The following is a 16,822-nucleotide window of genomic DNA, read 5'->3' as shown; positions in this document are numbered from 1 at the left end:
GAAGTTAGAATTGAGACATATGATGCATCTAAGAAGAATAATTTTAATATGAGGGTTGCGTTATTATGGATAATAAGTGATTTCTCTGCATATTCAATGTTGTCCGGTTGGAGCACAGCTGGCAAGACCGCTTGTGCGTATTATAGGGAAGATTCAGATGCATTCACATTAATAAAGGTGGTATACAATCATGGTTTGAAAATCACCATAAATTCTTACCAGCTGACCATCCTTTCAGATGGAACAAAACTGCTTTTAGAAAGAACAAGAAAGTTATAAAAAGTGCTCCCCCCATTCTGCCTGGTGAGGAGATTTTAGAACAAATAGAATATCTAGGATTAATGTGTTTCACATATATGGGTGCAGATGAGAATAACAATCAAAGAGGGGTTGGGAAAAAGGGGCATTTTTTAGGATTTGCCATATTGGAGCACTAACATGCTTCACCATAACCTGGATGTCATTCATATAAGGAAAAATGTATTTGAAAATATTTTTAACACTGTAATGGATGTTGAAGGGAAGATAAAGGACAATGCAAAATCAAGGGAAGATTTGAAAGAGTACTGTCACTGACCTAAGTTGGAGAGGAATATGGAAACAAGAAAGTATCCTAAAGCACGTTACACATTAGACAAACAATCAAAAGCAATGTTGTGTGAATGGCTTAAAAATCTTAGATTCCTAGATGATTATGTGTCAAACATAGGTATGTAATGCCCTAAATTTACAGACCATATTTAGTATATTTTAGTAAGAAATTCAAATATTGAATATGGTATATAAATTAGATTAAGTGAGGGGTTAAACTAAAAGTTTGTAAAAGATACCTATAGACTTTATTGCAAAGTTAATGAAGTTTGGGGGAAAAATTGAAAATTTCCAACTTAACATCTAATTGAGTTTAATTAAGATCATTAAGTGTAATTAATTAAGTTAATTAACCACTAATTAAATAGGATAAATGACAAAGTGACACATGTTAAGAAAGGGATAAGTATCCAAGGCATATAAAATAACAAAAATTGTCTTCTTCTTCCTTCCATCTTCAATAGAACCCCTCTCTCTACTTCTCCATTTTTCTTTCATCCAATCTCAAATACAAATAATTCATGCATCTAAGATGATGTTTTGTGTTGGAATTGAAGGAATTGATGATCAACACATGAAATCAAAGTGAAAGGGAAGGAAGAATCAAGAATTAGCTTGGGGATTTTTTTTTGATAAAAAGTTGTTGCAATTGGAAGTAATTTGTTGGAACTAAGTTGAGGTAAGTACTTGTTTAAGCTTGTTATAAAAATTATTACTTTATGAATCATTGAATGGTGGCTGCCAGGATTAGTAAATCCAGTGAGTAGTCTGTACTAATTTGGCTATAAGTTGAGTTATAGAGCTCCAATTGAGATGAAATTTGTACCAAACTTTTCTTAAGATATAAACCTACAATTTATTTAACTCGGACCTAATTTCTAGGGTAAAGTGGTTGAAATTTCAGTGAAAGTTGGTATTGCAAATCTGAAATTTCCTGGAGTTCAGCAATTTAGCCTTGTGACCATCATGTAGTAAATAGGGCATATTTTCCTCTGCACATCTCCAATTAAGGTGCTACAAGATGCTTTGGAACTTAAGACATAGGTCTAAAATTTTGCTTCAAAGATCCCGTACAAATTATGGGTGTAAAGTGCTTGAATGTTGAGGGCAAACTTGAATTAGAAATCTGGAAACCTGGAATTCTCAGGATAATGCATCTGTGAACAGTAGTTGATAATTTAGTTATAATTCACAATATAGGCCTCCAAATTAGGTGATTCTTGAACTGTTGAAAACTTAAAACATGTAGGAAGATATTTTATGGAGACTACTTTAATTGAATCTGTCTTTAGAATGGTGAAATTAACTTATGAATAGGAACTATGAATTTTGGTTATAACCAGAACTGGTTATGTAAAAACTGAACAGTATGTAGAAATTAGAGCATAACTTGAGATCTAGACCTTGGAATGGGGTGATTCCTAATTCAAATGAAATTTAAGACCCTAAGTTATAAATTGTATGAAGACCATAAGAGCTAATTCTGTCTTTAGAGTACCCAAGGAGTTGATAGAAAATAAGGTACCAAATATGTGTTCCCCTGAAATGGTAATCTGCCTTCTTGAATAGTTTGCACATAAAGGGGTATAAATGAATTTTTACACGTCTAAATTTGATCAAATTAATTTCTAATGAAGTTAAGACATAAATTGACATGTATTATAAAGGGAGCTGGTCTTAAAAATGCCTTTCTCTAGGTCTAATTATAATTGCAAAATGAGTTTCTGCCTTATGGGGAATTAACATGATTGATTCTAAATGCTATGTGATAATGGTTATGTCCTTATTTTGAATATGAAATTGATTATATGATGATGCCAAATGGTGTTAAAATGTCCGTCTATAGTATAGCCGAGCAAGATATGCCACACAGTGTACCGAAACACTATATTTTATTTCAATTATTTTTATCCTTAATTTATTTCTTCATTGTTATGAAGTGCAATTGTGAAATTTAACTCATTTAAGTCATTTATTGAAATTATAAATTTACTTGAGGTTCCGTAAATTTTATAGAAAATCCGACAGAGTACCGGCTAAAAATGGAGAAAACGGTTCTTTGGAACCTATGAAAAACACTTCCTATACATTTTCAATCATTCTCAAACTCCAATAACCATCAACATGGTCTCAACAATTCTCAACATTCACAATCATCTCAAGCTTTCAACATGAATCCACAATTTCATTCAAATTCAAAATCAAATTTAATTTCATGAAGATATTCACAAATTATATTAATTAACAAAATTTTACAAAATATGTACATCAACATATGATTACATAAATTTACTATTTACATGAGTTCATAATTTACAAATCACAAACTACTACTCTTTACAAAATGCAAAAACAAAATTTCAGAAGGGACCTAAAGGTCCTACCACTGCTAGGCTCTCTATCTGTCTCTCCAGAACCTACGCATGGCAAAAAACGACGCGCTAAGCAATAATGCTTAGTGATGCCACTAATAAAATAAAAAGAAAATAAATATGCAGTGTGTATATTAATGTCTCATACAGACAAATTTTTGGTAATTATTTATAGTCTTATTTATTTGGTACTCATTATATCCATTATTTCATTAAATTTATCAACTTTCTTTTTTGGTTGTCCAAGTAACCTATACTGGGTGAGTGGACTGGATAAATGGGTAAACTGGCACTGGGTACCAAGTACCTCAGGCCGTCACACCATCGGTCTCATAGTGTCTCTCGGTGTGCAACAGAATAGCTGATAAGCTGTAATAACATTAGGCACAAGGCCAAGTATCATCATAATATCAGAATGGCTAAAAGCCATAAAATTACAGAATGGCATAATGCCATATGCAGTACTGCTAATTGAACCCTATTGGAATGCCAATCTATCCAAACAAATCTTACTAGGTATATTAGGGCACATTACCAAGTTATTGATTGAATTTTCATGCTTTACATATAAAGTTACTATTCATTTTACTATTTATGTCAAATTATTGACTTTTCAATGCATAATAGCTACATAAGTCCTAACCACATAAATTTACCACATTTTGGTTCCCAAAAGTGTTGGCAATAGTTGCCAATCCATACTTCTAACCAATGGTGAATAAATAAGAAATTTCAGTTTTGGGTGCTAGAGTTCACTGTTCCATTAAGCCATTCTACAGTGAGAATTTGGCCAAATTTTCTTCATCAAAGTTGTTCCTTATTGTGTCTAGTTACATTTCACTTTTTGAATCACCGCTTTTGGAGTTTTGTAACTCAAGTTATGGCCTAAACACCATAACTGGCCAAATTACAATTTTTTCCAGAATTTTTGGGCAGAATCAATTTTGCAGTTTTTGTACACTGATTGCAGGTCAGTTTTTGGATATGTTATGGTCAAAATTTGGATTTGTTTTCTTCATGAAAGTTGTAGGGCTATGTCTCAGCTTTCTATCGGTATAAAATTTATGTCAATTGGACCCTTCTACACTGAGTTGTGACCGAATGAATAAACACTGTTCATTTGGTCATTTTGCCCAGGTAGAATGTAAGTCACCTGGATTTCGTCAATTTTTAGGGCATCCTATGCTTAGTTACTGGATAGAGTTCCTTCACCAAAATTGTGCCATTATGTGTCTAAATTCATGTCCAATTAGCCTTGCACCAATTGAACCTACGCAACCCAAGTTATAGCTACCCAAACATACTGGACTCACATTCAGACCTGTAGGGCACTCAAGGTAGCACACCCAATCTCAAATCCCAAGCTACCATTCACTTCAATTCCTCATTATACTCAGCCAAATGGTCACTAATTGACCATTAGAACTTCCATTTACCAACACATAAGCAGAATCCCAAGTTTTCCCTAAAACCCCAACTCCAACAACTTTAATACTTCATATACATGCAATCAATGAGTTAAGGCATCAAGTTCATATTCAATGGCAGCCATGTACAATTATAATTCATTCAAATTAAAGGAAACCTAATGTAACCTAAGGTTGCCAAAATTTGGTGAAATTCATCCATGCAAAATTTATTTAAATTAGCTTAGTTTCATACTCAATTCATGTTCTCCATGATGTATACACAAAGTAATTAAAACTAATTGGCACTAACCTTGATTTAGCTAATTTTCAAAGCTTAAGAACTCCTCTTTTTCTCTTTCTTTTTGTTGCCCAAGGCTTTCTTTACGTGTAAGGGTAAATATTTGTGAAGGGAAGCTAGGGTTTTAGGGTGATTTGGGTGTTGAACTCAAGCTTGATCAAAGCTTCCATGGAGGTTTTCTTTCTCTCTCTCTCTCTCTCTATGGTGCGGCGGCTCAAGATGGAAGATGACATTTATTTTTTTTTCTTTTCTTATCCCTCTTTAAGTCTTCTTAAGTGTATTTTCTAAAGTCCAATTGGTGGACAATTTTTATTTTGCATTTATGACATCATCTAAGTGATATCATAACTCCATTTTCCATTTCAAAATTTTTTTTTCCATTTTCAATCTTCTTTTCTTCACTCATTTTTAATTTAATTTCTAAGCAATATTTATTCATATTTTATGTATTATATTTTTTTCCTTAATTGGACAAGTTGATGAAAAATCTTCTTTGAAGACGAAATGACCAAAATGCCCTCCGTTTAGCTTAATGAGCTAAAATTGTCTATACTGATTGAAAAAATTTTCTAAGTATTTTCTTGGCATTCTAATGCCATGGAAACCTCAATGACTCTCTTCTAGAGTCCCAAAAATTATTTTAAGAATTTTCTCTTGGTTTAGGGCTCCTAGTTGCGAAGACCGCAACTTCTCACTGGGTTACCCATCGCTAGGGCACTGGCTCATTTCACTTAGTTGTATTTTATTTCTAAAATTTTTCCTAAATTTTTCTTAGTAATATTTGAGTTAATTATGGCTCCTCACTTTAGTTTAAATGTTTTTTCAGATGTTCTAGCTGTCCGGACTGACATCGATCATCGAAATAGTAAAATTTATGGAATTGCTACAGTGAGGGTGTTACATAAAATGATGAATGTCAATCCTTCCTTATTATGAATATGTAAACAAGTATATGATAATGACAAATGATGTGAACATGATGAGTGTCAATCCCTTATGGATGTAAGAATGTTTGAACTACCTAATATCATGTTATAAGACTACTGAGGCCCGCCCAAGATTCTACCTAGATTGAAGATAGAAATCGGATAGTTTGGCATGCCAAATAGGGGGATAAGATAGTAGATCTGCAAACTGAAATGAATCTATATCTATGAGCATGTAAAGACGGCATCTGAAAGATGGTGTCACAATACACTTATTGATCCTAAAAAGGCACGTAAGACGATACCTGAAAGAAGGTGTTGCTGTGGTGAAAAGGATGCATAAGGCAACATTTGAAAGAAGATGTTGTAGTGGAAAAAGAACTGTAAGATAATATCTAAAAGAAGGAGTTGCATTAAAATCCTAATATCCGGAATAAGGAAAGTTATACCAGGGAGGAATTGAGCCATTAAACAGAAATAATAAAATGAGAAGCTTTCAAGTCAAATGAGTTGCTCTTTTATTTATAAATTGGATTTTACTTTTGTTAATAGATAACTTATTGCCATATGTACATTTCATGAGCAAAATTAGTGAAATTCAATTAAAGAGTTAATAATGAAATATTTTATTTATCTTTGTAAAAATTGTTATGAATTTTAATTAATTGTTAAATGCCCATAGTGTAACACCCTCCCGGTAGCAATTCCGTACATTCTACTATTCCGGTGACCAGTGTCAGTCCGGACAGCTAGAACGTCCGGAAAAATATTTAAACTAAGGTAAAGAACCATAATTAACTCAAATATTAATAAGAAAAATTTAGGAAAAATTTTAGAAATGAAATACAACTAAGTCAAATGAGCCGGTGCCCAAGCGATGGGTAACCAGAGGGAAGTTGCGGTTCTCGCAACGAGGAGCCCTAGACCCGAGGGAAAAATTATAAAATAATTTTTGGGACTCCAGAGAAGGGTCATTGAGGTTCCTATGGCATTAGAATGCCAAGAAAATATTTAGAAAAATTTTTCAATCGGTACAGACAATTTTGACCCGTTAAGCCAAACGGAGGGCATTTTGATCATTTCGCCTTCAGAGGTGATTTTTGGCCGACTTGTCCATTTAAGTAAATAATTAATATGACATAAAATATGAAGAAATATTGCTAAAAATTAAATTGAAATGTGGTAGAAAAGAAAAGAAAAGAAAAATGAAGGAAATTAGGGATAATGACATCACATGATGTCATTTACATACCCTCCACCAATCACCATTCAATAAGTCTTTTTTTAAACAATTAAAAGAGACAAATGGACCCAAAATTCTGCTGTTTCCTTCTTCTTCTTCAGCCAAAACGTGAATCTCTCCCTCTTCTCCCTCCATTGATTTTCAAACAAAAGCTTCATTTCTCATGCTTCCTCACCATATTTCCTCAAGACCCCAACACTAAAATGAATCCTTGGACCTAGAGGAAGTGTTTGGCAGCCAAGAGAGTACAAGAAAATGAAGATTTAACTTGGAGAAATCTGCCCTACAAGAGGTTAAAGTGAGGTTAGTGCCTACTTATATATATACTTCTTTAATTCCATGTTAGAAGCTTGAAATAAGTGAGAAATTATAAATTAAATGAATAAAAGTTAAGTGTATGCATCCCTTCAATTTTTGGCAGCCCTAAGGAAGGATGAGTTTGATTGTTTTAATGAATTTAGAGTGGATAGAAATGATGTTTAAGGTATGAATATGCATGGATGTTGAACTAGTGTGCTAATTGAGGTTTATGGGCAAATTGAATTGGACATTAGGGTTTTGAGAAGTGAAAAATTGATTTGGCTTATGAAATTGTTAGAGCAAATTTTAATGGTCAATTAGTGACCATTTTAGGTAAGTTGACCATATTATGGACTGAAAAATAGGATTGCAAAGTGAAGTTGTGGGCTGCCCTAGGACAGAGGAGTGAAAATTCAGTCCACTTGCACTGCCATAACTTTGGTTGTGTAGGTCCAATTGATGTTTGGCCAATTGGACATGAAACTAGGCTTATAATGGCACATTTTTTCTGAAGAAACCATGCCCAAAAAACCAAAGCAAGAGGACCAAAACTTGGCCCCAATCCGGACACCCTGCAAACAGCCCCTGCAGAAATGACCAAATAAACAGTAACTGTTCATTTGGCCATAACTCACTGTAGATATGGTCAATTGACCTGAAATTGTTACAGCAACAAGTTAAGACATAGACAAACAACTTTCATGAAGAAACCTACCCCAAATTATGACCAGAACCTAATCAAATCATTGAGCAAAGTGAAGTTTACTGTACTGAGATTTCCAGAATTTTCATTTGAGTAACAATGTTTGGAGGACTATAACTCTCTCTAGAAAACTCGGATTTAGGCGATTCTTGAACCGATGGAAACCTAAGGCATAGTAGAACATTTCATATGAAGAAAGTTAGACCAAATTATGAACTTAACTTGATCAAATTACTGACCAAAGTTGCACCAAAATCTGCCAAAACCCAAAATCTCAGCATAAACAGTGCACGTGAACAGTAAACTTATTTTGGCCATAACTTGAGCTACAAAACTCTAAATGGAGTGATTCAAAAAAGGAAATTCAACTAGACAAAATAGGGAACATTTTCTATGAAGAAAGTTTTGTCAAATTTTAATAGTAAATCGACCAATGAAATAGTGCAACTTCGGAGCACCAAAACCGAAAATTGGCAATTTTGCCAAAATGACCTAAGCTTTGAGAAAGTGATCAAAACCAACAAGTTTTAAATGAAAAATGTAGTATGTTTGAAGTGCCAAAGTCAATGTACATATTTTCTGTGCAAAAGTCAACATTTTAGTTGACTAATGAAGTGAATAGTGACATGAAAACTTGAAATAATCTTGGAAATGGATTTGGTAATTGATTCCAACAAGTTTTAAATGCAAAATGTGGTATGTTGGGAGTTCTAAAACCAATGTACCTATTGTTTACGCAAAAGTCAATATTTTAGTTGACTAATGAAATGAATAGTGACATGAAAACTTGAAATTCAAAAATTGTGAAACTTAAAAGTGCAAAATGCCCTAGTAGGCCTAATGTGATTGGTTTGGATAGATTGGCATGCCAATAGGGTATTGTTTTAGCAGTACTGCGAAAGGCTTTATGCTCGTATTCATGGCTTTTATGCCCGTATTCATGGCTTTTATGCCAATTATGTGATATCATGGCTTTTTAGCCATACTGACTGCATACGTGGTTGACGTTCTGCGTCCCATGGTATGACGGCCCGAGGCACCGCGGTGTCGGTGCCAACGACGTTATCGATCGATCGTCCAAGATAGGTTACTTGGGCATGGAAAAGTATAACTGTGATTGAACTGATTATTAAAGAAAATACGAAAATTAAGTATCAGGAATGATTACAAAAATACAAAGAAGCTCAAGATCATGAAGAAAATAATTAACGAAATGCATGAAGAAGTTAATATCATAAAACATGATTAGCCCTCGACTAAACAATAAGTTAGTAATTAGTCAATTCTTATGAACACAATAGCAAGGAAATTATTATTTTTATTTGCATATTATATTTTCTTGTATTATTGGCACCACTAAGCTTTATGCTTAGCGCGTCGCTTGCAGCGTAGTGCTGAAAGAGTTGGACAGAGGGCCCAGTAGACCACAGATTGGGTAAGGCCATTCAGAGTTCTGCATAGTGTCCGTGTCACCTCAACTTCTACAGTGCATTAGTAGGACGCTAGGTGTCATTTTGGCATTCTGTAATAAATTTTGATGTTCTCATATGTAATGAAACTTATGTAATGTATTTTGATTTTCATGTAAATAATGCAAATTTGTGTTTGTAAATGGAAAAGTGAATATTGATCTGTAACTGGTACATGATTATCAAATGAGGTGAATGATTGAGAAATGAATGTGAACTGAAAAATATTGAGATTTTGATAAATGGAGTTGAGATGAATGAATAAGAATATAGGAAGTATTTTTCACAGGTTCCGAAGAACGGTTTTCTCCATTTTTAGCCGGTACTCCGCCGGATTTTCTTTAAAATTTTCGAAACCTCAAATAAATTACAATTTCAATAAATGAATTATATTTCACAAGTATATTCAAAACTACGATAAAGATGAATTAAGATAAAATAGAGTGCTCTGGCACACTGAGTGGCATAACTTGCTCGGCTACACTGTAGTCGGGTAAGGGGTGTCACATTTAGTGGTATCAGAGTGCGGTTTAGGCGTTTCTGGACCTAGATAGACTGCATATCATGCATTGCATTCATAAGAGTCGAGGTGACACTATTGCAGATCTATATTTCCTGTTTATTTTAGGTTAAGATATGGAATAAGAGAGTGAAGAGACAATGAGATAGCGAATAGAGATGAGAAGGAGACTGTATTTAAGATGAAAAAGGATGAGTACATAACTGTTTGAGGATAGGATTGAGACTAAGGAGAAAGTGATGTAGGATAACACGGAAAGGTGAAGAAATAAAGAGGTATTAGCTCCTTGGCTATTTACATTGAGTAAATTTTGAGGACGAAATTTAAATTAGAGGGGAAGAGTTGTAACACCCTCCCGGTAGCAACTCCGTACATTCTACTGTTCCGGTGACCAGTGTCGGTCCGGACAGCTAGAACGTCTGGAAAAATATTTAAACTAAGGTAAAGAACCATAATTAACTCAAATATTAATAAGAAAAATTTAGGAAAAATTTTAGAAATGAAATACAACTAAGTCAAATGAGCCGGTGCCCAAGCGATGGGTAACCAGAGGGAAGTTGCGGTTCTTGCAACGAGGAGCCCTAGACCCGGGGGAAAAATTATAAAATAATTTTTGGGACTCCAGAGAAGGGTCATTAAGGTTCCTATGGCATTAGAATACCAAGAAAATATTTAGAAAAATTTTTCAATCGGTACAGACAATTTTGACCCGTTAAGCCAAACGGAGGGCATTTTGGTCATTTCGCCTTCAGATGTGATTTTTGGCCGACTTGTCCAGTTAAGTAAATAATTAATATGACATAAAATATGAAGAAATATTGCTAAAAATTAAATTGAAATGTGGTAGAAAAGAAAAGAAAAGAAAAATGAAGGAAATTAGGGATAATGACGTCACATGATGTCATTTACATACCCTCCACCAATCACCATTCAATAAGTCTTTTTTTAAACAATTAAAAGAGACAAATGGACCCAAAATTCTGCTGTTTCCTTCTTCTTCTTCAGCCAAAACGTGAATCTCTCCCTCTTCTCCCTCCATTGATTTTCAAACAAAAGCTTCATTTCTCATGCTTCCTCACCATATTTCCTCAAGACCCCAACACTAAAATGAATCCTTGGACCTAGAGGAAGTGTTTGGCAGCCAAGAGAGTACAAGAAAATGAAGATTTAACATGGAGAAATCTGCCCTACAAGAGGTTAAAGTGAGGTTAGTGCCTACTTATATATATACTTCTTTGATTCCATGTTAGAAGCTTGAAATAAGTGAGAAATTGTAAATTAAATGAATAAAAGTTAAGTGTATGCATCCCTTCAATTTTTGGCAGCCCTAAGGAAGGATGAGTTTGATTGTTTTAATGAATTTAGAGTGGATAGAAATGATGTTTAAGGTATGAATATGCATGGATGTTGAACTAGTGTGCTAATTGAGGTTTATGGGCAAATTGAATTGGACATTAGGGTTTTGAGAAGTGAAAAATTTATTTAGCTTATGAAATTGTTAGAGCACATTTTAATGGTCAATTAGTGACCATTTTAGGTAAGTTGACCATATTATGGACTGAAAAATAGGATTGCAAAGTGAAGTTGTAGGCTGCCCTAGGACAGCAACAGAGGGACTGAAAATTCAGTCCACTTGCACTACCATAACTTTGGCTGTGTAGGTCCAATTGATGTTTGGCCAATTGGACATGAAACTAGGCTTATAATGGCACATTTTTGCTGAAGAAACCATGCCCAAAAGACCAAAGCAAGAGGACCAAAACTTGGCCCCAATCCGGATACCCTGCAAACAGCCCCTGCAGAAATGACCAAATGAACAGTAACTGTTCATTTGGCCATAACTCACTGTAGATATGGTCAATTGACCTGAAATTTTTACAGCAATAAGTTAAGACATAGAAAAACAACTTTCATGAAGAAACCTACCCCAAATTATGACCAGAACCTAATCAAATCATTGAGCAAAGTGAAGTTTACTGTACTGAGATTTCCAGAATTTTCATTTGAGCAGCAATGTTTGGAGGACATAACTCTCTCTAGAAAACTCGGATTTAGGCGATTCTTGAACCGATGGAAACCTAAGGCATAGTAGAACATTTCATATGAAGAAAGTTAGACCAAATTATGAACTTAACTTGATCAAATTACTGACCAAAGTTGGACCAAAATCTGCCAAAATCCAAAATCTCAGCATGAACAGTGCACGTGAACAATAAACTTATTTTGGCCATAACTTGAGCTACAAAACTCCAAATGGAGTGATTCAAAAAAGGAAATTCAACTAGACAAAATAAGGAACATTTTCTATGAAGAAAGTTTTATCAAATTCTAACAGTAAATTGACCAATGAAACAGTGCAACTTCGGAGCACCAAAACCGAAAATTGGCAATTTTGCCAAAATGACCTAAGCTTTGAGAAAGTAACCAAAACCAACAAGTTTTAAATGAAAAATGTAGTATGTTTGAAGTGCCAAAGTCAATGTACATATTTTCTGTGCAAAAGTCAACATTTTAGTTGACTAATGAAGTGAATAGTGACATGAAAACTTGAAATAATCTTGGAAATGGATTTGGTAATTGATTCCAACAAGTTTTAAATGTAAAATGTGGTATGTTGGGAGTTCTAAAACCAATGTACCTATTGTTTATGCAAAAGTCAACATTTTAGTTAACTAATGAAATGAATAGTGACATGAAAACTTGAAATTCAAAAATTGTGAAACTTAAAAGTGCAAAATGTCCCAGTAAGCCTAATGTGATTGGTTTGGATAGATTGGCATGCCAATAGGGTATTGTTTTAGCAGTACTGCGAAAGGCTTTATGCCCGTATTCATGGCTTTTATGCCCGTATTCATGGCTTTTATGCCAATTATGTGATATCATGGCTTTTTAGCCATACTGACTGCATACGTGGTTGACGTTCTGCGTCCCATGGTATGACGGCCGAACCGCGGTGTCGGTGCCAACGACCCGTTATCGATCGATCGTCCAAGATAGGTTACTTGGGCATGGAAAAGTATAACTGTGATTGAACTGATTATTAAAGAAAATATGAAAATTAAGTATCAGGAATGATTACAAAAATACAAAGAAGCTCAAGATCATGAAGAAAATAATTAACGAAATGCATGAAGAAGTTAATATCATAAAACATGATTAGCCCTCGACTAAACAATAAGTTAGTAATTAGTCAATTCTTATGAACACAATAGCAAGGAAATTATTATTTTTATTTGTATATTATATTTTCTTGTATTATTGGCACCACTAAGCTTTATGCTTAGCGCGTCGCTTTTGCAACGCGTAGGTACTGAAGAGTTGGACAGAGGGCCCGGTAGACCACAGATTGGGTAAGGCCATTCACAGTTCTGCATAGTGTCCGTGTCACCTCAACTTCTGCAATGCATTGGTAGGACACTAGGTGTCATTTTGGCATTCTGTAATAAATTTTGATGTTCTCATATGTAATGAAACTTATGTAATGTATTTTGATTTTCATGTAAATAATGCAAATTTGTGTTTGTAAATGGAAAAGTGAATATTGATCTGTAACTGGTACATGATTATCAAATGAGGTGAATGATTGAGAAATGAATGTGAACTGAAAAATATTGAGATTTTGATAAATGGAGTTGAGATGAATGAATAAGAATATAGGAAGTGTTTTTCACAGGTTCGGAAGAACGGTTTTCTCCATTTTTAGCCGGTACTCCGCCGGATTTTCTTTAAAATTTTCGGAACCTCAAATAAATTACAATTTCAATAAATGAATTATATTTCACAAGTATATTCAAAACTACGATAAAAATGAATTACGATAAAATAGAGTGCTCCGGCACACTGAGTGGCATAACTTGCTCGGCTACACTGTAGTCGGGTAAGGGGTGTCACACATAGTATGTGTAGTTACAGGCAACTATTAATTAGCTATCTTAAGCTAGACATGCACCACTAAGCTATATGCTTAGCGTGATGGGTTTTTACCTCATACAGACACTAAAGCCAAGGGTTTATAGAGAGTAGATCATTGAAGTCTGCATCAGAGAAGCAGTATTTTGTCAGGAGTTTAATTAGGGTTGGCCTTACTTTACACTTGTAAATGATTCTTTTGTATAAATTATATAAGTAATATAAGTTGTATAAGTTGTATAAATAAATATTTGATAATAAGGATGTATCTAAGTAAATGACATGTTATAAAAATTTTGTATTTTTCTTAAATCACATTAAGGTACAATTTTTTTTTATGAGAAATAAGGAAAGTCCATATGAAATTGAGTTATAGATTTTATTACAAATTGTGGAAATTATAGATAACGCTATTAGTTCGGTTGTTATGCTGTCGGATCGAGGGTTGTTACATGGTAGGTGTATAGACATGCAAAAACTAAAGTTGTTTGGGATGAAAAGCCATGACTGTCATGTCTTTATGCAGAGATTACTCCCAATAGCATTCGGGGAATTGCTTCCACAAAATGTATGGCATGCATTGACCAAATTGAGCAATTTCTTTAGAGAGTTAACTTCAATAACACTCAGATAATAAGACATGTTACAGCTCAATGAAGAGATTCCTATAATATTATGCAAACTAGAGCGTATATTCCCTCCAAGTTTCTTTGACTCCGTGGGACATCTCCCAGTGCATTTGGCATATGAAGCATAGATTGCTGGTCCAGTGCAATATTGGTCGATGTATCCATTTGAGAGGTAACTAGTTTAATATATTATTGTATAATATCATTATATAGAGAATTAAAAGTCTTGTTGTGACTAAATAGTAAGTGGTACATGTACCTTAGGAAGTTAAAAAATAATGTGAAAAATAAAGCCAAAGTGGAAGGTTCCATATGTAATGCATACTTAGTTGAAGAAGCATCATTGTTCTGCGCTTATTATTTCAAACCACATGTCAACACAAGGCATTGAAATGTTCCATGCAATGATGATACAGTCAAACATATGGATGAACATCTAGGAAATCTATCAATTTACACTCATTCTGATAGGCTACTAGGAAAATGAAAGGTTAGATATCTCACAGAAGAAGAATTTCAAACAGTACAAATGTACATATTGTTGAATTTTATAGAAGTAAAATCGTACATTGAGTAAGTTTTTCTAATATTCCATTATTATAATTGTTGCAACGCCATTATTGATTCAAAGCTTGTAATTGAGTGCTTTCATTGCATGCAACATTTTTGTTAATGAGTTACACATGAGCAATCCAAATATCAATGATAAACAAGTTGATGAGAAACTGGAGTGTGAATTTGATAAGTGGTTCAATAAATATGTTCACAAACCCTCCACCAATATATCAAGCTAGTTCTTAAAGAATCTATCAAAGGGTCCATTAAGAAGTGTTATGTCCTACAATCGTTATGTAGTTAACGGTTATAAATTTCACACTAAACGTCATAGTTCGCATAGGGCAATAATGAACAGTGGGGTATGCATCAAGGGGACTAATTATAGTACTGACGAGAGTGACTACTATGGGCAGTTAATTGAAGTGCTACAATTAGAGTATCCTGGATTACCAATCAAAAGAACTGTATTGTTTAAATGTGATTGGTTTGATCCAACACCAAATGTGGGAACAAAGATTCATCCAAAATATAAACTTGTGGATGTTAATCATAAACCATCATTTCATTCAATAGGTATGAACCATTTGTTCTCACTATCCAAGCTGCTCAAGTCAATTATTCCATATATCCAAGCATAAAGAGTGACAAGGATGATTGGTGGGCCGTGTTCAAAATCAAACCAAGATTTGTTATTAATCTTCCTGATCAAGTGAATGTGACAACCCCCCCCCCCCCCCCTTGCATAGGAAGAACCCTTTCAAGAAGATGAAATGGAAGTCCCTTTGATACAAATTGATGATGATGATTATCAATAATAATATTTGAATGATCTAAGCAATGTATTAGTTGAAATTGATAAAGAGGACATTGAGGATGAAAATGAGATTGAATTGGACTCAGAAAGCGATGAGGAAGATGATGATGAATATGATAGTGATGCTAATTAGATTTAGGTATTTCTCTCAATGAATTTATATTCCTAAACCTAAACTATAAATTCTAACTATTGGAAAACTTCATCTTTATTATGTATAATAAGTTAAATAAAGCTAACTAATTAATACAATTATTTATGCAGGATGTGAGGTGACAGTCATAGGGAAGGTTTATTGGGCCATTCACAGTCAAGGCAGTTACATTTACAAGATGAGCCCAATGATCAACTAGACCAGTTTGCACAGGGTTACCCTCAGGTTCCTTCACCATCCACTAAGAGTTAGACGCCAGATCCTGAGGGATCTACTAGTTCAACACAGCATCAAGCTACACCTCCACCTCCACCTCCACCTCCATCTCCACCTTTATCGCCACTGACTACTACCCCATGTTCTGAGCCTGAACTTGGATTGACCTCTGGTCATGGAGGTCATTCAGTTGGGGCAGTACCAATATCATCGATGGATGGCCTATCACTCACCACCTTTGGAAGAAAAAAATGAATAAAGTTCATTAATGGTGTATAAGTATTAAAAATTAATTAACTTTATGCATGATTTAATATTACTTGTCATTAGTGATTAAAGTATCATGTTTCTACATTTGCATAAAATCAATATATTTGTTGTCTTTCTTGTGTACAGGTTACATCCATCTGAGGAATGTGCTAAGAAGATGAAGAGTATTTTCAAGGAGAGGATGGACCCAGAGGGGCATTGTTGGAAGATTGTCATGCCTGAGGCAAAGGAGTTTTACTGGGATGAATTTCAGGTAATAAAATAAATATTTAAATATAATTAGCTATCAAAAACTGATTTGCATAATGTATGAAACCTCCAAAAAGAATGTTGCAAACAAATATTATTTAAGTGATGAGAATTTGTGAATTAATGTAAAAGAACACAATTGAAGTATATTAATGCTTAAAAGTTATATGTATAGCTTTTGTGTTGAGAATG

The sequence above is a fragment of the Hevea brasiliensis genome, chromosome 15 (genome assembly GCF_030052815.1).
Source record: "Hevea brasiliensis isolate MT/VB/25A 57/8 chromosome 15, ASM3005281v1, whole genome shotgun sequence".
NCBI classification, from domain to species: Eukaryota; Viridiplantae; Streptophyta; class Magnoliopsida; order Malpighiales; family Euphorbiaceae; genus Hevea; species Hevea brasiliensis.
This window is presented reverse-complemented; position numbering follows the sequence as displayed.